General features: G+C 42.1%; 1 long non-coding RNA gene across 3 annotated transcripts; it reads left to right on the top strand.

The window, feature by feature from the left end:
* Positions 1-1003: 1003 nt before the first annotated feature.
* LOC126039789 (uncharacterized) lies at positions 1004-21475 on the top strand. Of its 3 annotated transcripts, none has more exons than XR_007506411.1 (6): positions 1004-1113; positions 2439-2549; positions 6155-8457; positions 15332-15541; positions 19057-19286; positions 21401-21475. It is a non-coding gene; the product is annotated as an uncharacterized LOC126039789 (long non-coding RNA). The 3 variants fall into 3 exon arrangements; XR_007506412.1 differs by having other exon boundaries at positions 2439-2557; XR_007506413.1 differs by lacking the exons at positions 15332-15541; positions 19057-19286; positions 21401-21475 and adding an exon at positions 9716-10073.
* Positions 21476-22497: the final 1022 nt, after the last annotated feature.

The following is a 22497-nucleotide window of genomic DNA, read 5'->3' as shown; positions in this document are numbered from 1 at the left end:
ATTTCTTCTAAGGAAAATGCATTTCTTATCCAAAAAATCTGGCTGGCCCCATAATTTAAATTGAAATAAAGTTTTGAAGAAAAATGTGTGTTCTTTACTGTGTTACTGAAGAGGATGAGTTTCTTGTGAATGTGTATCCGTTCTTCTTTATTGCCTTAGAGGGGTTCAGCTTTCTCCCTTTTAAATGTAAAATAATTTTAAATCATGAAAAACTCTGGCTTGCAAAAACATTTTTAAGGAATTAATACAAAGTGCTGTATTAGAGATGTAGTCAATTTTAATTAATTGATGGTAGCCTGTCTTGGCTGTTTGTAGCATTATTTGCTGATTCTACTCCTTTCTTGCATGACCAAGGCAAAGAGAGGAGATGCTATTTCCTGCATCACATCTAGAGACAGGACCTGATAGGATTAGTGGAAGTGAATCCTTGATAATTTTTGGCCTTTTCCTTCTCTCTGAATTTCAAGAGCCGAAATTGTGTGCAATTGCTAACCGTTTCCTTAGGAAATCCTGTAGTCTCTCTGCCTTTGAAGCTGTCTGCCTCTGTCTGTTTTTCACAGGTAATACCCCAAGTTATGCAGTGTGGCAGCTATCACGAGAGTGTGTTACATTAGGAAAAAAACAACCCCCAAAACCTTCAGGAGTTTTTGATGCAGATTCTTCAGATGGTTTTGTTTAGCAAAATTACTGAAAAATCTGATTTCCTGCCAGGAACATACTTACCTTGCAGACAAAACTATTTGGTCTTTTATAGCCCCCACTAGAGGCTACACCTGTTTGAGCCTTTGTATAAAATGTTAGTGTTTTTCTCCCTCACTGGCAGTAAGATTACAGGTTACAAGGGGAAGGAGTACTTTATACTTGCAGTCAAACAAATTGCATCTTTTAATTAAGAGTGGTCAAGTTGGGTACTTGACTGAGTGTTTGGATGAAATGGCCCTGGTGGGAGGAGGCATGGGAAATGCAAGGAGATGTTGCACTGACTTCTTAAAATTTGTTTTCCTGGCAGACTTGATCAGCAGGACCTGCCTTAATGAGCTACCATCTCTAGGAACCAGAGTAAAAGTTGCCCTCAGAGCCCATGGGAACAGATCGTGGACAAAGCTGCTTTCAGTAAGTTTGCTTCTGTTTGTGGCCTGCCAAGTTATTCCTAGCAGGCAACTTCATTGGTTTTCCTTTTGCTGCTACCTTTGCCCCTCTCCCCCCCCCCCCCCCCCCCCCCCCTTTATTCTACACCTTTGCTGGCTGCTTTGTTGAATAAGTTTCCTGTCTGTATTGCTTTCCGTTACGTGGCTGTTCACTTGAGCTGGTGCCATCTTATTGGGTGCACTACCTTTATTTTCTGTTGTCATTTTGGTCATTTCTCATGATATATCTGTATTCTTTTCTTCAAAGGTTTTGGCCTTTGTAAGGCTGTTTTAAGTGTTGTTTCTTGTAGCTTTTCAGCATATTGTAATTCAAGTTGATGGTTAGTATCATACTGAGGAAAAAACAATGCTGTTCTTTTTGCATGGTATCTCTTTAAATCAGCGTTCAACTTAATCTGAGCATGCTGAACTTGTGAAGAGTTGTTTCCAGTGTATGTAATTGGTATTTACAAGTGTACCTGGGTACATCCAGTTTAAATTGCACGTGACTGGAGGCAGGTCAAAATATCCAAAAAATCAAAATATGCAAAGAAGTTGAGGGAGGAGAGGGATACTTCAATATATTGCATTCTTTGAAGAAAATTGGCTATTTCATGATAGAAAAGACCTGTTCTGCTTCCTATTTAAAGATTATCTGTTGACTCACCTCTATTGAAAAAACCACCACCACCAAACCCTGAGTTATACAGCTGACATATAATTAGATTTTTGGTGAGTGTGTTGTATTTACAACAAAACATAAAGGCAAGCTCTTTTTTAGAGGGCTTGTATGGGAGATTCTTACACGGCAAAAGTCAGGAAATTTTGTTTTCTTGCTCAGAAATGCCCTGGCCACAACTGGCTTTCTGTCACTTTTCATAAATGGACCCTTCATGCTAAAGGTTTCCTCACCATCTATTGCAGGAGAGTCTTCCAGTTGTGTTGTGGTGGAGCTAAGCGTAACTCCGATACACAGGATTATATCCTCCAAGGGAGGGTGTCACATGTCTGGAGGTGACACTAACTGAATTGCCCTATGTGTTCTTAATAATGGTAGTGCTAAAGGATTGATCAGGATGCCATGTTTGGAGTGAAGGAGGATAAACAATGTGGTGTAATATATAGTTTAGATATGTTTTGGGGGTGGTGGATCTGTTTGGAAAAAACAAGGGATAAATATATATGCTACTGTTTATATCTATTGGAACAACTGTGTATGTACTGTTCAAGGTAAACGATTACAACTGGAGTTGTCTGCTGTCCTTGCCTGAAATTAAATCAACATCAGGTGTTTTTCCATTTCTTCCCCAGCAAATTCCTTGTACTGAACTGTCATGGAGGATCCTGTTACAGTTCTTGTTTCTTCCTCTTGTGGCAGCCTTTGGGAATGCCTCATGTCCCACCATGAAGAAACTCAGAATGGTAAAAATGTCAGTTGCTTAACAAGGTTCTGCTATTAAAACAGATGTTGAACCAAATTTAATATTGCTTAGTAATATTTAGAGACTTGCATGAGAGTATTAGGTTTGCATTTAATTTGAGCAAAAAGCAAGGTTAGAAGCTGTATAGATTTTTAGGACTGTTCTGGCAAGTTTAAGAATGTTGTGTATTCCAGCATTAATAAATAAGTCTTCATAAATATAATTCAGGGTGTCTAAATAAGGCATGCAGTATGTGTAGTATAGTGTTTAAACAACTGAGATGTGAGCAAGCTAAGTTTTTGGCCTTAGCTCTTTAGCAGCCTCTACAGATTGTACAGAATTAAAAGAAAATGTGTTACTAAGAGAAATCAGGCTGTATTGGAGCCTTCTAGGCATCTAGACAGGTTAAGAAATGCAGTCTGGAGAGACTAAAAGGTGCAAAAGTTCACCTGGCTGTAAAACTTAGCTTGCAGCAGCTGGATTTTCTCATCTTTTTCCATCTCTGGAATTAGAGTGGTGGGTCATGCCAGCTAATATGCAATTACATGAAAACAGCATTTAAGGATTTACAGTAATACTACATTTTTACATAAAATGGTTTTGCCCTAGAAGTTATTTCTTAAAGAAGTAGGAGAACAATCTTACAAACACCACCAGTGTATTGGCAGAGCTAGGCTTTTGTAATGTTTCTTCAGGCTGTTAAAACAGTAGGGAAATCCTTTAGGCTTAACATTGTGATGGTGCATGTGCTTCATGTTTGAGGAGCACTTACGAAACACAGGCCTGCAAATTAGGGTTGAATCTTGGTTGTAAGTCATATCAGAGCAATGTTCTAGAAAGAAAAAAAAACAACACAGATAAAGCTAACATAACAGAAACAGTAACAAACCTACAGAGAAGCATAAGTTGAGTTCATTGGAGGTTGTGAATAGGTTGTAAATATCTGCTATTTAATTTAAAAGATGAAATGGTGTGCCATACTAGGTTGTAGGCTATCAGAGTGCAATACATGTAATATGGTATACACTACGGAGACAGGATTGGAATTTTGGCTTCAGCTTATCTAATGTAAGAAACAGATATTTTACAAAGAACAAAGAGTGAAAGAGCTATGATGGACAGTGGCTGAAAGTATCCTTGTTTCTTGGTGTCGCTTGGGAAGCTGGAGCCCAGCTCTCCAGTTTCTAATGCCAATCTTCCCTTCTCTTGGGTACTCACCCAGTTTGGGTGGAAACTGCAGGTGGAAGGGGAGAGGTATGGTGACAAAAATGAAATTATTAAAATATCAGGGGAAAGCACATGTCTCATTCCTTACTGCTACTTTACAATTTTAAAATGTTTCCTCTTTATATCTTTGATATGAGAATAAACTGAAAGTTAGCATGAGGTAATTTAAACTTCTGTACAGAAACTTTTAAAAGAGCATTAAGTTGTGAGTTCATTTCTTTCAGCTGAATATTTCTTCTGAGCTGTGTTTTTTATTTTAGCCTTGACTGGTGTAAATTAAATTTCCCTTGACTACACATTGCACTTTTGGTAATTAGTAACACGTGACAGCTGTGCACAGGTGATATTATAGTTTGTAGTGTGCTCTGGTATAAGGTTAATATGGGAAAAAGCAAGTAGGCTAAATTCATCAGTACAGTGTGTTATTGACAGTTTTAGACATCCCAGTTCCAAAAAGAAAGTCCTTCTTATTTTACTAATAAAGATGTGCAAAACCTAGGAATTGCTAATAATTGTATTGATGTTTGTTGGCTAATGGCTCTTCAGAATCAGCAGTAAACCATAATCTAGTTTTGAAAAACATCTGCTGGGCAGGTAACACCCAAAGTGAAATATTACTGTGTGGCTTGTGGTTTCAGCTCGTTTCCACCAGCTGTTTAGGCTCTGCTGCCTGTTCCTGGGCAGTTGGCACTGCTGCCAGTATAGCTGCCCCTTGCTGTGGTGTCAGCTTTCTGCAGTCTCCTGGCTGACCTGGCTGTTGCCTAATCCTACATACTTCTTTCACATTAGATAAAAACCTCCAGGAAAAAGAACATTGAGCAAGATAGGGCAGTGAAGCAAAGGGTCAGAAAAGATACAGCTTTGCAGCAGAGCTGTCAGCATTCTCGTAACATAGCACTGCAGTGTGAACAGCAGTTTTGTGTTACCTGTCTTTGACTCGGATAACCGTGTTTAGTCAGCCACATAAGCCGAACTGTTTCTGATCTGGGCATATGATGGTTTGTAAATCTTCTTTATCTCTTCTGGTGCTCCCAGTCCTTGCTTCTGAACTTCCAAGTCCATAAAGGACATTTTCTGCGGTTCTGTTTTCTGTTAGTTACTCCCTCTCGTATTGAGTCTGATTCGTCACTTAAAAAATCCCAATCTTCTTGGCAAATCACTTCTTTCCACTCTTGTTCTTGCCTTCCAATTTCTGCCATTTGTCTTTTCAGTCCTTTTTTACAAGGGGCTGTTTTGGATATTTTGGGAAATGTTCTGTAATTGCTGAAACTCATGTAAGAAGTGCAGTTATTTACGTCTAATGATTTTTTCTCCAGTTGTAAAGAGTTTATCATACACTGTCATTGCTACAGGCAACGTGGTTTCCTATAGGCCACTATTTGTGTATCATTAGAAAATAGTGACTAGGCAAAGCAAGAGTAGATTATGAATACATCACATATGGGGCTCACAGCACTGTGTCAGGCACACGAGAATTTTGATGGTGATGTGGAGAGGGATGGGAGCAGCACTAGCATACGTTGACTAGAGTAAACTTTACTAACTGTAGGAAGCCAGGTACTATCAACACCCACACACAGCTGTGTGGGGCACTAAATACCTGGAGTTGGTAACAGATTTATAAAGCAGCCAGTGTTTTACCTCTGCTTTCAAAATGCTGCCCTGTTCATATAAACCCTTATATTTAGGTTTCTGATGTCAGTGATGGGCTCTGTTAGTGGGTGAGCTTTCGCAATTGTTTCTTGTCAGTTCTGTGCTGTAGGCAGGTGGCTGGGACAGTCTCCTTCTGATCTTAAGCTAGCTGGCAGGGTGTTATTACAGGTGAACCTTGCTCTCCAGTCAAATGGTATCTGTATCATTCTGTGACTAGACAACAGTCTGCACTGAATCTTCTGAACTCAGCAGAGGAGATCAGATCTTTGATTTCCTATTCTCTCGATTCATTAGTCCTAAAAAGACTGTTTCTGCTGCAGCAGTTTGATTTGCTGTGCTGCTACCAGAAGTGACAGGTTTAAGGACTAATCTATGCGCCTAGAGCCCAGGTTCAGACTGACACTTGCAATTTGCATACAGCGTCAATAGCTAAACCAGACCCTGTTTCCCTCCACTGCTGTCTTATTCATTAGCACTCTCAGGATAAGAAAAGGCAATTGCAAATCAAACAGCGTTTAAATTGGTACACCAAAGGGACAAACGAGCTCAAAACATTGCCCAGACAACGACTTCATGGCCTGACACGAAGGCTGTTCTCAGGACTGGCCTGCAGCCTCTCCTGGAGAGCACTGGGTGATGATACCTGTGTCACTGTTATTTGTTACTTGAGTGAAACTGCTTTTTGTGTCAACATTTCCACACCTCTCCAACCTTATCCTCTGGCAGAGTTTAGAGCTGTTTGAAGGCTGCTGGAAATAACGCTGTCTGGAGCACCCTGCTGGAGTGAGGTCACTCTGTAGCTGCTGAACTTCTGGACATGTGTGGTCTGCTTCTGAGAGGTCTGCAATGCCTACAGGTTTACATTCACTGTACAGGAAGGTTTTGGTTTATGGGGGGGGGGGGGGGGGGGAGTCATCCACAAATCCAGGGTCAAAAGTCCTGTGACAGCCAGGAGATGGTTTTAATTCGATTGTCCTCATCTTACAGTGTGGCCTTTAACTTCAGGAGGCAGAAGGTAAGTGAGAAGCTATCTCCACCCAGATATGGCAGTTCTGATCTGAGGTTCACCACACCTCAAAGAAAACGCCTGTGCCAAAGTGGGTAATTTTCTGTCCCTTTTTGCCTCCACAGTAGTGGAGGGTACAGAAGCAGATCCAGGCCGGACACTGGTTGTTCATGGTGACATCAGTTTCAGGTTTTGGATCTGGCTTCCTTGATGTTTCTGTACATATTGTGGCCTGATCGAGAGCCCACTGAAATGTAAAAGATTATTACTGGTGGCTTGGAGGGCTTCAGAGCTGGCCTTCAGGATAGTCCATGTCTCAAAACATTGCTGATCAGTACTCAGTGGGCAGAGGAGGGCGACCTTTTAGCCAAATGTAAGAGGTCAGGCATTTTTGTTAATAATGCAAAAAGAAATTAATGAAAACCAAGCCTTGGGAGCATTCCCAGCTGTAGAAGAAACTTTTGCTCTGTGAGCAAATGACTGGAGAAGTCTGCTTTCCAGTGGATTTGTCTCCCACTCATGTTCCCTGTGACAGGCTTACAGGTGGGAACCAGCATGGAGGGGGCCACTGTGGCTCTACATCTGTGCATTGCCCAGTTTAGTGGTGCCAAGCAGAGTTTGTGTCTCTGTGTGGGGTGAAGGCAGCCAGCAAAGGAAGTGGGATGGGAAGGAGAAGACAAGTACAGCTACTCCCAGTGTCAATGTGGAGCTGGTGAGTGGCAGCAGCCGCCAGGTATGTTACTCTGGAGGGGAGCTGGGGTGTGAGGGGTGAGGGAGCAGGGATGGGAGCTGAGAGAGTAAGGGGATGGGAGAGATAAGGGTGCTCTCCCTTCCAGTGGCGGAGAGGGTTCCAGCAGGGAGGAAAGGACATGGAGATGGAAATGCTAGCTCAGAAGGCATCTGGGGATTACTGGGAGGTGCCTCCTCCCTCACCAGAAAACTTGTGTCTGGGCCTGTGTCTTGCAGGTGGAGATCTCTGCATGGGGCTGGTGCAACCTTCTACCCCGCTCTCTAGCCGGGGAGGATTATTGAACTCCCACCCTGCACAGCAGGCACCTGTGACACTGCAGCCATGGCTGTCAGAAATGAGGCAGTCACACAGGGCCATCTGAAAATTATAATCACAGCCCTCACTTTGTCTGAGACTGGGCTCTCTGGCTGGACTGTCTCCATCTGAAAGTACCCAAAATTGATGTGGATCCTCTGGGACATTGTGCAGTTTGGTTAGTCCAAGTCAATTAAAAATGAAATTAAATACTATGTTTCGATCTTCTTTACAAACCAAGCTTTTAAAATTTTTTTTGGCAGAAACAACTTTTTTTCCCCTCACAGAAAATTTCTGTTTTCTCAGAAACAGAATTCTCTTTCAGAAGATCTCCCCTGTGGAAAATTCCCAACCAGCTCCAATTCTAAAACCTGATGCCAGAAAACGTCTAGCAGGCATTAGCAGAGGGCGACTCAAGGTGTAATGTATCATTTAATCCTAACTAGGGCAACATAGCCACATGAATTTGAGAACATGAGCAGGTGCTCACCATCCCTAACTCAACATGCAGTAGGCAATCCATCAAAAACACAGATGCGGAACAGGGTAAAAGAGTTATAATAATTTTCAGTTACGAAAGCTCAGTCCTACCCTGAGAAAGAAACTGGCAAAATGTCATCAAATGCACCATATATGCTTCCTCTTACTGACTTTCAAAACTGAAGTGTTTGCTTTACAAATAAGATGCCTTTTTTTTTTCTTTTTTTTAAAGCAGATAGTTTCACCAACAACCATTCAGAGAGAAAAAGGTTTCCTCCTCCTTTAAGAAGTATGCTGGGGAGAAAATTCTCTGGCATGTTTGCAGGCACAACAGACTTAAATGTTGAAGTTGGTTCTGTTGAAGCACAAGAAATAATAGTCTCCAGTCCTTTTCCCACAGCTCTGCTGCTTTTCTACTTGGAAGAGAGACCAGCTGACTGAGGAAGTACTATTCTCTTCAGCAGAAAAAGGATTTGGGATTCAAGCCTGTCTCAAAAGGTAACTTACAGCCTGTTTATGAGAGCACTGCCCGATTTAGCACACATCCTGGAAAAAAAGCAGGCAACATGGCTTGGCAGTGCAAGACTATGCTGGGAAGAGGAGAAGAGGGAGAAAGGCAGGTAAAGTGCTTCAAGACGTGGTAGTGCTTAAGTGTCTTCCACAGTGTGTCGATGGGTCTCTTTTTGTTTTTTGTGTGGACTATACAGGCTCCTCTTTTAGGGCTGAGCTCACAGGCTGTGATCAAGTATCTCAAACTTGTGTCCCAAACATGGACTTTAGCGTATTTTAAGCCTGTCCAGACACTGGAATACTTTTCCTTCTCTAGCTTCAGTGAAAACTACTGGCTTGCCTGCCTGCCTTTGATATGAACTGAACAAAAGGAGCAGCTCTGGTTCTGGTTTGGATACGTGTTGTCATGGGCCAGCACTTGGTCTTTAGCAGCAGCCCAGCAGTGCTCTGTCAGCACAGCTTCGGGGCAGAACACTTATTTTGAAACACTGCTGCTCACTGAAAGTCCCAATAGCACAGGAGATCTTACTGGATGAACAAATTGATTACTCCTTTTCCTTAAGAGGGACTTCTTCCAGACACACCTAGAGAGACTGTCTACAGACCAAATTGCAATAAATATTCAGCCACAGACCCATCAATATAAATTGTTGTCAAAGGCAATGAAAAGGCATTTATCACTAATTTCTCTTCAAGCATGAAGGACAGGTTTCCTCTGCCCAAAGATAGCTGCGAATTTTTGGAGGGAATTATTTTTATTTTAAAGCTGAACCATTAGCAATTCAGATTTGGTTTAGTTTTGTTTTTGAATCTTCAAATTTGTTGACTTTCATCTGCAACCTTGAGAATCCAGTGTAAGATGGGCACTAACCAAATGTCCTTACCAGTGTGCTTGATCCTGACTTGTGCATGTCTGATGCTGTTTGCCTCGGAGCCTTCTGTTCAAAGCAAGACTTGAATTTTTAATGTAAAATTGAAGCAGCAAAACATTCCTTTTAGAATAAAAATGAACTACCGAAAACCCCCTTTTGTGTCCTCTGTGCATTATAAAAAGGGGAAAGAAGAGTAGTCCAAAGGTTCTGTGCCCCCTTCCTTTGAAGGTCTCCCTTCATGATTTGTTCAAGCAGTTCTATCCTGTTTGGGGGGATTTCTCTAGCGTGAGCCGTTCCCACAAAGAAACAAATTAATAATTTTTCTCTTGTTTGTTGTTATGTAAAATATGAAGCTTTATGCTACTGCCTTTCAGGTGCCATCATGAGCTGCTCTTACACTTTGAAACAACAGACAAAATGCTACTGGCTTTTCCTGTTGTTCCATCTTGGTTTTGAGAGTGATAAAAATGGAAGTCAAAATGGGATGACAGCATTTAGGACCCATTTTGTTTCTCAGAGTTACAGAGTTGGAAGCACTCAGCATTTCACTGCTCCTGCAGGAAGGACCAACCAAATGCTTAATGAAGCAAGTATTGTTTCTGAAGAGTTGAGCATGGTTGCAACCTCATAATGGCAAGATTTCCGCCTGAGCAGCTGTCCTGGGTTCAGCTGGGATAGAGTTAATTTTTACAGGAACCTTGGGGGTGGTGGGCATAGCCGGGGCAGCTGACCTGAACTAGCCAAGGAGCTATTCCATACCATGTGCCATCATGCTCAGTATATAAATGGGGAGCGGGCCGGGGGGTGGTCTCCGTTTTTTCTCGGTGGGGGAAGTGGCGGAGCGTCGGGTCCCGGGTGGTGAGCAGTTGCACTGTGCATCACTCTTTTTTGTATACTTTTTCATTAGTGCCGTTGTTGTTGTTGTAATTTCTTTGTGTTTGTCCCAGTAAACTGCCTTTATCTCAACCCTCGAGGTTCTAGTTCCTTTTTCTTTTCTCTCCTCCGTCTCCTCCCCATCCCACCGGAGGGGGGCGGAGGAGTGAGCGAGCGGCTGCGTGGTCCTTTGTTACCGGCCGGGCTGAAACCACGATAGCAGCTGTTGGCGGTTCTGAAATGTTCAGTTAGCCTGTTATCTCTTCTAAATATACAAATCTAAATACATATTTAAAAAGGAAAAGGTAGAAAGTAATAGGAAGTTAAGTCATGCAGAGTGATATGCAAACCTCAGATGTTCCTTGTTTATCTTGTCTTTGCACTGAGGTCAATATTGCGTCATGTGACTATAGAAAATATTCAGCACTTGTGAAGTGATGCATTTTAATTAAATTCACTGTTTGAGGTTCAGTTATTCATAAAAGGTACTCAGTTGTCCAGAAAGACATGCTGACCTTGGATATACAATCCTCTGAAGAGGATGGTTAGGGATATAAACTAGAAAAACATTATTTCATATAATTCACACACAAAAAAACATGGAGAGTTTCTTGGCCCATTAACTACATAGCTGTATCCTGTTCACCTCGGCTAATTCATCTGACAGTCACCAAGTGACACTGTTCACTGCCTGGTATCAGCAAATCAGGGCATGTTTGTCCTTTGGTGTCTCTCTCATGGAATCTGGACTGCCATTAGTGGCTCTCGCAGCCAGGGCTGAGCCTTAGCCCCCCCAGACAGCTCCAGCCTCTCCTTTGACTGGGGTGGGAGCCCTTGGGCGTTCCTGGTTAGTGGCTCACCTCTGAAGGGTGTTTTCATGATGGAAGCAAGCAGATGCAAAAGCTTTGCAAAATTCAAGCTGCATTTATCCACAACAAAGAATGTACAGTTCTCCGCAAACAATAAAACATTTATTCATTTCCATGCTCTTATTTTTTGTTTTCCACTGCTCAAGTGTTTTCTGTGTTGAGGTTGAATCTCTTAGGGCCCAGTAGCCCTCTCCCAGCAGATGTTGTCTTTCCTGAAACAGAGAGGCCCTGTTTTCTCCTAGCATCTTTAGCCCTCGTCTAGCCGCAGTGTAAAATATCCTTTGCTGTAGAAATGTGTTTCTTATTTCTCTCATCTGCCCAAGGTTCCTTTTTCTCTGAATTTTGTCTCTTCTTTTATCTTCTCAGATCCAGCACTAGTTTGATCTTGTTTTCTTCTGCTGGTGTTATCCCACTGTCAGCCAGAGAGAGACAGATAAGAAAAGTGGCTTTATCAGGAACAGAGTTACTCTTTTGTTCCCCAGAATTATGAAGGGCTTGGCTTCTAATGGTCTTTGCTCAACCTATGCATGGATAAGCAGGTAAAAGACACTGTGGCTTTACTCAGCCTAAGGAACATGGGGCAATAGGCAGTGAAAGATGTTCAAAAGATAAGGAAGCAAACACTTAGGTTTCAAACAAATAAATTTGGTTCAAGAGGTTTCCCTACCTACTGAAGCATCAGTGAAGCTGTAACAGCTCACTGTACTTGTGAAAATTTAAACTGCAGCACAAAATCTGAGTGTGCTTCGATAAGGGTAAAGGCTTGCAAAGGTATGGCATAATTTTTTGGTTCTGTCAAGACAGTGTAATCTCCTACTGTCTAGGAAAGCATGATCAACGAAACACTGTCTTTGGGGGTTGTAAGTATCTGCTGGGCAAGTGAAGTAAGTGATGTTTAAAGGTCAGAGCACTCTGTTGATAAGAGAGACGTATTGAAAGGGCAAAAGAACCACAGAGGACTTCCTGTGTCATCACAGCGGGTGCTGTATGAAGTTGAGAGAATAGCTGAACAAAGCAAATCACAATGATGACAGGATACTTAAAGCAAAATGGGGAAATAATGAATCATCCCTGTTTATTAAAGTGGAGGGAAAGAGATTTCTGCCTCCATTAATTTCTCTCTGGGATATAAAGACAGCCTTTAACAAAAGGGGGGAAAAATCCCAGTTCTGTTTCATTCCCTTTAACCCAACCAACCAAAATCCCTTTTAGACTGTGGAAGTTACCAATTTTGTAATGTTGTTACCAAAAAAAAGATCAGTATTTTTCAGGAATCTTGAGCTTAATCTTTCTTTGTAATCAAAGTGATATGTTGCTTGGTTGTGAACAAACACATCTGTACTCATTGGTGTTTCTCAGATATCCAGAGTTAAACAGCATTAGTGAAACCATGTAGCGGAGGGCATGTCCTCAACAGTATGCAGTGCTGTATGAAGACACACAGACTCTTTCTGAGTGACATCACCAGTCTGATTACCTCGTGCAGCTCTCCTGGTCTGTCATCCAGCTAGTGGTTCAGGGCAAGCTCTTGAACTGCTCTGCTGTGTTGTGTTGTGAAGACTTGCTTGCAAGGCCTTAAACAGATAGAAAGCACAGGTTTATTTGGAATAGATCATCCCCATGGAATAGAGAATGTATTGATTTGGGAATTTATTTTATTGGGTTTGGTGTTCCTCGGTGAAAGTTTGACTTCCCAAAAGGAATGCTTATTTGGGGAAAGACCTTGCCAATGCATTTTCCAAGAGATTCCCGCTGTTTTGTGCAGATCTATACTTCAGACCCTCTGGTATGTTAAGTGACTTCTTTGTCTGTCCAAAGCTTTTCCAAAGAGCTTTTATGCAAGTTCTGTTGCTACTTCTTACTCTGGTAGTACATCAGGTTGCACATGTTGGATGCCTAAGATGCCCAGCTCTTATGCAGGTGATGCCCTCCTCCTTAATAAGGCAGGCTGATGGTGTCAGGAAAGCTCATTCCTCATGGAGACTGTCCATATGGTCTGTTGGTATGAAGACACATATCTTGCAGGAAATAAAAGTCTGATAATGTGCACAGTGTGAGAGTGTGTGTAGGGGTAGGTTAATGTTGACATCATTAGTGCTTGGTCACCTAGGTGATGGATCTTGCTGCTACAGTAACCTGGAGGCTACATTACTCACCAAATATGAATTTTAATAAACAGGAATGTTTTAAGGTGTTTGTATCTGTGTCCCCTGTAACTGTTTGTTGCCCTATTAAAATATTTACAAGAATTGTAAAACGAGACTTTTAAGTAAAGGTTTTATTCCCCCCTTTTTTTTAATGCCCAAGCATCAAACTTAGGATACAGATTTTTGAAGAAAAGTAATGATATTGCTTATCGCCTTCTGAACTCTTGTCTTAGGACTGTCCCTTACTAGGGAAGCTGATATTTTGACTTGTATCCAGAGGAGTTTGAACCAACTCAAGATACATATCTTTAGGTATCCACATGGACTTTTCATATACTTATGCCATCATGCATACCTGCAGACACTTGCTGGTCCAGGGTCGTGTCTGGGACATGGATATTCTGTGTATGGCTTGTGGTAGATTGTGGGACACTGTAACTTCTCTTTCTTGACCCAGAAAAGAAGTGATTTTAAGACATGAGGTGCTTTCAGCTCATTAGCAGCATAGTATGTTCATTCAGAGATGCAACCTTATATGCTGCTGGGTAAGAGATTTTCTTGGATTCAGACACCAGCATGTTTTTGTGTGTCTCATAGAGACTTGTGAAAGATGATTCAGAAGTCAAAAGAGCACAGAGTGGGAGAGTGGGAGATCAGCTCATAAGACTACTGATTTTTCTTTTTGATGACTATATAGATATTGGCTGTGTGTTTTCAGGAGTCCCACAGAATATCCTCTCCATTACCCACAGTTTGTCATCTTTTTCACTTGGACAATAAAGATAGTAGGAGATTTTTTTAATTCACATACGGTGACACTTAATGCAAGAGCGGTTTTTAGGTTCATTTTGCAGAGCAGGATGGGACAAGGGGAGTATGTTCTGATGACTTGTGGAAGGGCAGACTGGTATACCCTCCATAATCTGACCTGGCTGAACTAGACTTTCTGCTTTTTGGAAAATTTTACAGGGGATGAATAAAAATCTGGAAAGCACTAATGAAATCAAAACCACAAGTGATTAAAAACGAGACTGCCAACTTCCTGTCCCACTTACACAGGAGACTCTAGGCTTACCATGAAGATGGAGCAGGGCCAGCGTGTGCAGCCCAAGACTTCACCAAGATAAAGCTCAATGTAAATGGGGAGCTTTAGAATACAGCAGCCCATTCATCAGAAGCAAATCTGTGGAAATATCCCAAAGCGTAACTCCAGTCATGCTTGAAATGTCCAAGAGAGTGCTCTGATGTCCCACCAGTCCTACAGTACTGAAGCTTTGCCTGCTCCTGGCACAGCCAGCTGCATGGCTGTTGATGCAGCTGTGTTATATGTTTTGAAAAAGCCTGAGAAGAAAATATGTTCATGGCACTCCAGCTGTAATACAAACCTGAAAATACTGCCTCTGGGCATTAACAAGATTCTTTAAATGCTCTATTGACCAGCATCTTCACTGGCAGAACAGGGACTAGCTGTGTCCATATGATCTGCTAGCTGATGTTTTCTTATGTGTAGGATTAAAGCAGAATACACATTCTTGGGAATGGGGGTAATTGGTGGGGAGGGGTACAGTTTAATAGGCCTTGAAGACAGAAACACAGAGGAATGGAGGCTGCCATTGGAGGATGCTCTGTACATAAAATCATCTGGATTTGCTATGTCTATGCTATGAAGATAGGGTGGATAGAGAAAGATGGCAGCAGAGTTTGGGCATCTACTTGTAATCTGGGGCATCTGTTTGTAATTTGGGTTGCCCTTATTCCTGGGCAGAAAGGTGTCAAGCAGTGTAGGGGGACAAGAAGAGAGTGTAGAGAGCTTGCTTTAGCTGCATGACTATTGGCCCCATGTAATTAGCTGGATTAGAGCTAATTTAATTACATTTTTCATTGCTTGTCCATTGGCACTATTGGCTTCTAATTGTGGTGGAGTCCAGCAGTCCCCATGAAAGAGTCTCTTCTAATGAATGAGCAGCTGCCCTTTGTGTTGTGTGAGATGAGGCCAGTTTTCAAAGAAACAACAAGCAATGAATGTGTATGTGTTTGAGAAAGTAGAACAAGCTTCTATGAAACCTAAGTGTTTCACCATTAAATATTACTTCTTCCTCAGTCCCTTGGGAGGCAGACTGGCAGAAAGAATTTGCCTATGGCTGGCAAGCCGGATGAGGATGAAAGTCCTGGAAAAATACCCTTCATGATGGAATTCTGCAAGGGACCCTGATCTCAATCCCTGGCCTGTAAGATCACCAAACTAAAGTGCTGCTGCCATGTTTGTGAAGCCAGAGCCCTGTCCTGTGAGTGTACCAAACACTAAATAGGAGTGAGTAGCTACAACCCTTTTTTTCCCCAAAGGAAAGCCAGCTGCTTTTCCTCAATCCCTTGGAAGATAAACCCAATTTCCATGTCATCAGCTGAATTTCATGTTCCACCTCCCATCTTAAAGTTGTCAAGGATAGTTAATAGTGATAATAAGCGAAGAGGGAGCAAATCTAATAGGTGGCAATAGGTAATGCTTCTAGCCCTATACTGAATTGCTTATACTTTTGTAGAGCTGAAGCAAAGTAAAGCTGAAGGCTTTTAGACCAGGTGTTTCCCTTCAGCTTCTTTAATGCTTGAACGTGTTTCAGCTGGTGAGTGCAAGGGGAAGTGGACAGATCATTCCCATCACTTCAGACTAAGAATAAATTTTGGTACCCTTTTTCTTCTCAATAATTTTCCTCTCTCAGAGTTGAGGAGTAGTGGCTTGTGGGCAGATCTGCTTACAGAGCAGGTTTTTTTTGTTCACCAGGAAAGCTGATGGGTGAGTGGGCCAAGCCACCCAAATTGGTGGCAGCAGTTGAGGGTGAAGGTGGAGCTGACTAGGCCATGCTTGGTGCTCTGTAAAGGTAGCTGGCCTCAGAGTAAAAGAGGTTTCTGAGGTTACAGAAGTCAGCTATCCTAGATACAGACGCCTACACTTAGTGTTTGAATGAAAACTATTTTTGGTGAAGGTGGTCTTAAATGTCATCTTTGTTGCCTTGTTCCTGGGACCTTCTGAACAGGAGCATGGCAATTAGTAGATGCAGTTGAATTTGCTTGCTTTGGCTTTTATTTCATTTGGGCTGCAAAGAAGAGGATACTTACATAGCAAAGGCTAGATTGATTTCTGCCAGTTGCTGACTCCAAGCTTGCTTGAATTTGTATAATGTGCTGATGCTATAAATAAAAGCAGTTCTGTCTCTTGTGCTGAAAACTCTATGTCATCCATGCAATACCGAGATTTTGTTAGGTATTAATTAAAAGTTGCAGGTATATATAGGATGCCATGTGTTGCTAGGAGGGGTGGCAGACTCTTTCAGTGTGACCCAACCCAATTTGCAGTAGGTTTGGGTGTGAGAAACAAGGTGTCTGAACAAAAGGTTTGCTTACTGAGTCACACTCCCAAAAAGAAGGCAAAACTGAGGATGTCCAAGCAGTTATTTGGCTTGGGTTCTCAGTGACACATTTTTGTCTGCATGTCTTTCTAATATGCTGGCCATGGCTTTGCTCTTGTTTTTTCGTCCTCACTTTGGTGTGTATTTTCGGTACTGCATTCAAAGGCAAGGCACCAAAAAGAAGTACTGAATCCAAGGAACCAGGGCAAGAAGGAGGGTGCCTGCTGTGCAAATATTTTGGCCAACAACTGGGCACCAGGCAAAAATTTCAACAAAGACAGAAGAGGCAAAAGGGGGGAGGAAGAGAGTCTTGCTCAGTCCTGCAGCCAGTTAATATTGAAGTCTCCATTTCCTAAGGATTATTAGTATTATTACAGTGTCCTGTGATACTTCATCCCTCTTGGGTTCAAGGTAATGGTAGTTTTCTAAGCGTGTAACAAAACCCTGAGATGTTTGTCAAGATCTGCTAGTTAAAGAGACAGCAGACTCATCTAGAGGATGTGGCTATCGCAAAAAACCACAGCAATTATCTTTGAGCTTTGAAAACCAGTTCTTCAGCAGTCAAACTCCTGGAAAGAGATGACATTTTCTTTCCTCCTTCCCTGCATAAAACCTGCTGGAGAACTGGTGCTGGCATTTAGTGTTACACTCCTTTCTCTTCAGTGTGTTCTGCTCTTGCCAGAAAGCATTTTATTCAGGCTGAACATGCCCACTCACTCTTAGCAAGCCCTGAAGAGGAGGAAAACTGAGAGATAACAAAAAGGTGGAGTGGCCTTTGCTCACAGTGTGTTACTTGCATGATGGGTGGCATGAGCTGGTGAAAACTGGGGGCTGCTGGTGTGAGCTAATACACACCGCTTGAAACTACCCAGCTTTTCTGTAGCTGACTAAAGTACGCATTGTGCTCAAAACTGTAGTTGCAGGCTCGTTTTCTTGGAGCCAGGTACCTGACACCATAGAAACTGGAGTCAATGGTGCTTCACTCCCCACATCTAAGACGGAAACTATGCTGCGTCTGCACTAGGTAACTTCATGTGATGAGCCTGTTGGTTCAAATGCTGCTTTGGCAGAGCTCATGACGAGGGAATGCTTGCCTGCACCTGTCAGAAGATAGTTTTTGCTGGGCCTAATGACTTCATGATACTAGTCCTTATGGTGAGGGGGGTATCAGCCAGCCTCCCAAGATCCCTTCCTACTCTTGTGGTTTGGAGGTCCCTGGCTTTGGTTCAGTTTGTTGCTTCCAGAGAAGACAGATGCCCTGGCCTTTTCCACATCAGTTGGCCTCTTTCAATATCAGACAAGAAGAGTATTACAAGGTTGGTGCAAGTAGAGCAAAAAGTCCAGTTCTTGAATACAGAACTGGAAATGAGGTGACGGAAGGGAAAAGGAAAGCAAAAGCTCAGATTACATCTTCTTTTGTATTCTGGAGTCCTCCTTTGGGACTCTTTGGGAACTGGGGAAGGATGCAGCTGTGAACTCTGTGGGGCTGAGACCTCCCACCTGCCTTCTCCCACAACTACTTAAATCTAGTCCCATGCCTTTTATTTTCTCAAGCCAGCATCTCCCCTACATTTCCTTTCTCCTGCTTTTGCTCCTAATCTGTATTTTAACACTTGCATTCATATGTAAAGGTGAGGAATAGGGCCCTTGCCACTTACTGGGCTTTCTTGGCTTTTACGCTTGTATCCCATTCTTTTCACTAGTGCTTTCCCACCAACTCAAATGCTCTCCCTGCTGGCACAGCCTTTCCAGAAGTGATACAAAGTACTCTGCAAAGTTTTCCAAAGTATTTTAATTTGTGGGCCCCCTAACGTGTTTCTAGTTAAATTGAGGATACCCCTATAGAAAACCTCATTCTAAATCACAAAAAGTATAAACTGTACAACATTTCTGGTAATTATGTTGTCTCTGATATGCTTCCTGCTTATCCTATGGCATAAAAATACAGATTGGGTATTTAGGGTGCTGTCTCTAAGCCACCTTTTTCTTTCCCTTTCTCACCATCCCTCCCTACTTTTTCACACATACCTGTTAGGGGGTTTTGGTGCCACAGCAGGCAACCAAATGGTAACAAGCTTCCTGGCTCTGGCTTAAAACAGTCCTGCCACCAGTGGTTAACTGAACATAGTTCAGGTCAAATCCATCGTACATGCACTATGAATGTACATGGTCTGTACATACTTTTTGAAATGTGGATACTACTTTTTTTTTTTTTTTTTTTTAATACTGACTGAAGGATGCTAAGGATGCTGTTAGCCTTTTATAGACTAGAGTTTATAAAAGAGAGATAACTGAGATACCTGGAGCTCGCTAGTTTCCAGGAGGGAGACTAATCCAGGATAATTCTTACTATTAGAAGAAAATTACTCACTTGTTATTTTTGAAGTACATAATGGTAATAGATTTCCATTTACCCTTCTAGATGGCCCAGGGCTTCCCGCTGCTGCTGAACCATCAGTTTTGTTTCAAAGAAAAGAAGAGAAGGAACAAAAGACTCGATCCATGATAGCTGCAGTAGGGATTGACATGTTACCCCAGCTGCTGTGGCATGCGCACCCAGGAGTGACAAGAAATTCAGCTCAGGTCAGCTGCAGATGAATGCTGTAACTTTGCATGGAAACTACTGGATTGGTTCTCTACCTTTGGCTACAGGTAATTGCTTTGCCTCATGCAATTCTGTAGGGTAATTAGAAGTAGATTATACAAGGAATAGCAAAAACCATCACTGCATCCTCTGCATTTGTGGTCTGTTTCTTTAAGAGTGATTATGATTTTTTTAACCATTTTTTTAGCCCAACCTGTCTCTTGCTTTCTACCCCAGCTGATCAGTATGGCATAGGAGGGGGAAAATAAAAGTGTAGTTGCAGCACATTCCTGAGTTCTGTTCATTTTTACAGCACGCTATCTAGTACAAGCTGTTATTGGAACTGCAGTGGAAAAGCAGAATGATTTAAAATTCACATTTTCTTCCAGCCTGTTATAGTGAGGGACTATTAATACCCCAGGCAGACCTCTGAAATAGATGCAGCTCAGTAAATGACAAACACATTTTAGTTGGCTTCGAATATATTAAGACAGTTATCTTGGGCTTTCTCTTCACTATATTTTTTTTCCTACATAAAGTGGTACTTTTTTGAAAAGTGAAAAGTGGCAAGATAGCAGACAGTTTCTCTAACAAAGGTTTATAAAGTTTCCACCAAACCATTACTCGAGAAGTGCTATTGTGCTGCTATGCTTAATGAAAAATCAGTCAAGTAAATTGTTCCTGTGATTCAACTTAATTACATGCAAGAGATGGAAACTTTGTTACTGAAGACTAATAAAATACCAGGTGGCTTTAATGAAGTCAGTAAGGTGGCAGTTTTAAACTGAAACCTGCTTGCTTAATAATAGAAGGGACAGTAGATTTGAGCAAGATGTTTTATAAGCAGCATGTCACTTCACCACCACAAGGCAAGAGACACATTTTTTAAGCCGCTTTAGAGAGAAACGTTAAGTTCATTGTCAGTGTTTATCCTCTAAGCCTCAGACTGAAGGGTCTGTAGCTGGAGGGAGATTTCTTATTGAAAAATTCTTTTAGTCTGCAACTGGGCATATGATGACTAGGGTGATTTTTCTTAATGCTTGCAAAGCCATTTATCCAGACATGTAATTGAAATCAGGAGATGCCTCAGAACAACATGGCTGTGACTGCTACTAAATTTTGAAATCTTAAATAACTAAAGATGCTTAAAGTTTTAGACTTTAATGTTGACCCATTTTATAATCATTTGGATGTTTTCCTATAAATTTTTAAATTACCTGTTTTGGGTTCATTGTTATGCTGGAATAACTTGCCTTCCTTGCCAGTCCAGCAAATTTTTTTTTGTGGTACAGTAAAATTAATATGAGTATTCCAGTTGTATTCACAAGTACTGCAAACTGGTAGATTGTTTGAGGCACTTATGCATATTTCCATTAAAAAAAGAAAAAAATATTTTCAAAAAGCATTTTTTTAAAAAGCATTAACAGCATTCTGCAGGATTCCTGAACTCATGGGGAGCAGTTCTTGCTCTGCAGGTGCTTTTGGGGGCCAGTTCATATTTTACAGGGTGACGTTGTTTAAGCTGTGCCTGGGCATGAGTTGCAGGACCAGCAGCGAGGGAGGGCAGTGGGCTGTCAGGTGGGGCTTCCTGATGGAGAAAAGCCAGACTGGTCCAAGCAGGCTGCTTCTGAGATGTGAATAGGGGACTCTCCCAACACATACGCTCTGATGTCAGTCTCGTATATTTGATCAATACTACTTTGCACTTAAAACAGGAGATAAGTTGTTGTACTCCGGAGAAGGTACAGATTGATTCAGTAGTTGACAGGCCAGCACCTGACTTGCATAGAAAGGGCAGAGCCACTGTCACTGCTGGCTGGTGCTCTGCTGCTGGCTTGGCATCGTGTGATGCTGTCTTTCAGTCTGTTCACCTCTGCAAAAATCAGTAGACTGGTTCTGTCAGGAGCCGTGATGAACATCAGGAGCCTTATGTTGATTTCTCTCAGTATCTTTCACAAATGACCTAAATATTAGAAGAGGATCCTTTGCTCTCCTGACTGCAGGCTTGTCCCACCAATCCCACAGACTGATTGGAGATGGGGGTTGAAGGCGTTTGCCACGAATGGAAAGAACAAACCCCAATTTTCTACAACTTCTGCCTTTAAACTAAAGACTTTTTTGTGTCATGCTTTCTCTGCCATTTATCAGATGTATTGAGAGACTTCGTATTGCTTTTCCCCAGCTGGCATCCCGGCTTTAGATTTCATCTCTGTGATGAGAGTTTTCCAGTGGACCACTGGACCGGAGACAAAGGAGGTAACATAGTGTTTCTTGTACAGAGAGCTGCTCCTGAGGCAGAGTGTAGGCAGGGCTAAGGCTATGCCCAAGAGTGATGAAAGGGGTAGAAAGCAGGATAACCTGGTGGATTGAGAGGACTGGGGGACAGGGATTTCTGCCCCTCTGCTCTTGTACTGGATGTTTCCTTGCTCTCAGGCTACATGTCATTTAGGATAGACATTATTAGAGTAGTTAACAATTGCCTTATAGCTTTTGTCACAGAAGATCCTGATGGTGTCTCTTCATTTTGCATGTTAAGTGTGAGATGTTTTGAACTGGCTGTGAACACTCCTGATGTGAGAAACTCGGGACCATCTTGTCTCAGTTTGAGCTCCTAAAATTAGGGGCTGTTTTGGAAATGCTGCCCCTTATCTCTGTGTGAGATAAAAGTTGCAATACCAGTGTAACTTTTACCCACACGGCAGGATGCCAGGTGGACTGAGCGGCTCTAAATATTGAACAATGGCAAGTCAGCACTATGAGCAATTGTGAGTCAACATTGAATCCCTGCCAAAGATGCCTTTTTGCAAATAAAATTTAGCACTAATTTATCAATGGGTTAGCTCATAACACGATGTAAAGCACTCAGTACATAATGACTCCTTCTGGATTGAAAGAAAATGCTCATAACGCCTTTATTATAAATAAATACTATGTTTAAGTGGACCAATTCAATGTAAGGGTACTGCTGTGTTTCTCCACTGCCAGTTTGCTACTTTCATTACTACCCATTGCTGGCAGAGAGGGTTTTGTTAATAGTTTTTTTTCTATTTTGTTACCTTAACAAAACTGTCAACATGTGTTCCTTACTCCTTGCTGTGCAAATGCTTCAGTGAATCCTGTGTACAGCCAGGTAATGCCCTGCTGTTCCTGCCGTTCAGAGAGCCTTCGTATCTGCAGCCCCTTGCAGGCAGCTCTGCTCCCTGCTGCTCCCCAGCCAGCATCTGATGGTGGAAGATGCACAAAAGCAACCCCTCCAAATTCTCTCCCGCATGCCACACT

Source organism: Accipiter gentilis, chromosome 6, assembly GCF_929443795.1.
Source record: "Accipiter gentilis chromosome 6, bAccGen1.1, whole genome shotgun sequence".
Lineage (NCBI taxonomy): Eukaryota > Metazoa > Chordata > Aves > Accipitriformes > Accipitridae > Astur > Astur gentilis.
Note: the sequence above shows the minus strand (reverse complement) of the source record. Positions and strands in the feature narration are given on the sequence as shown.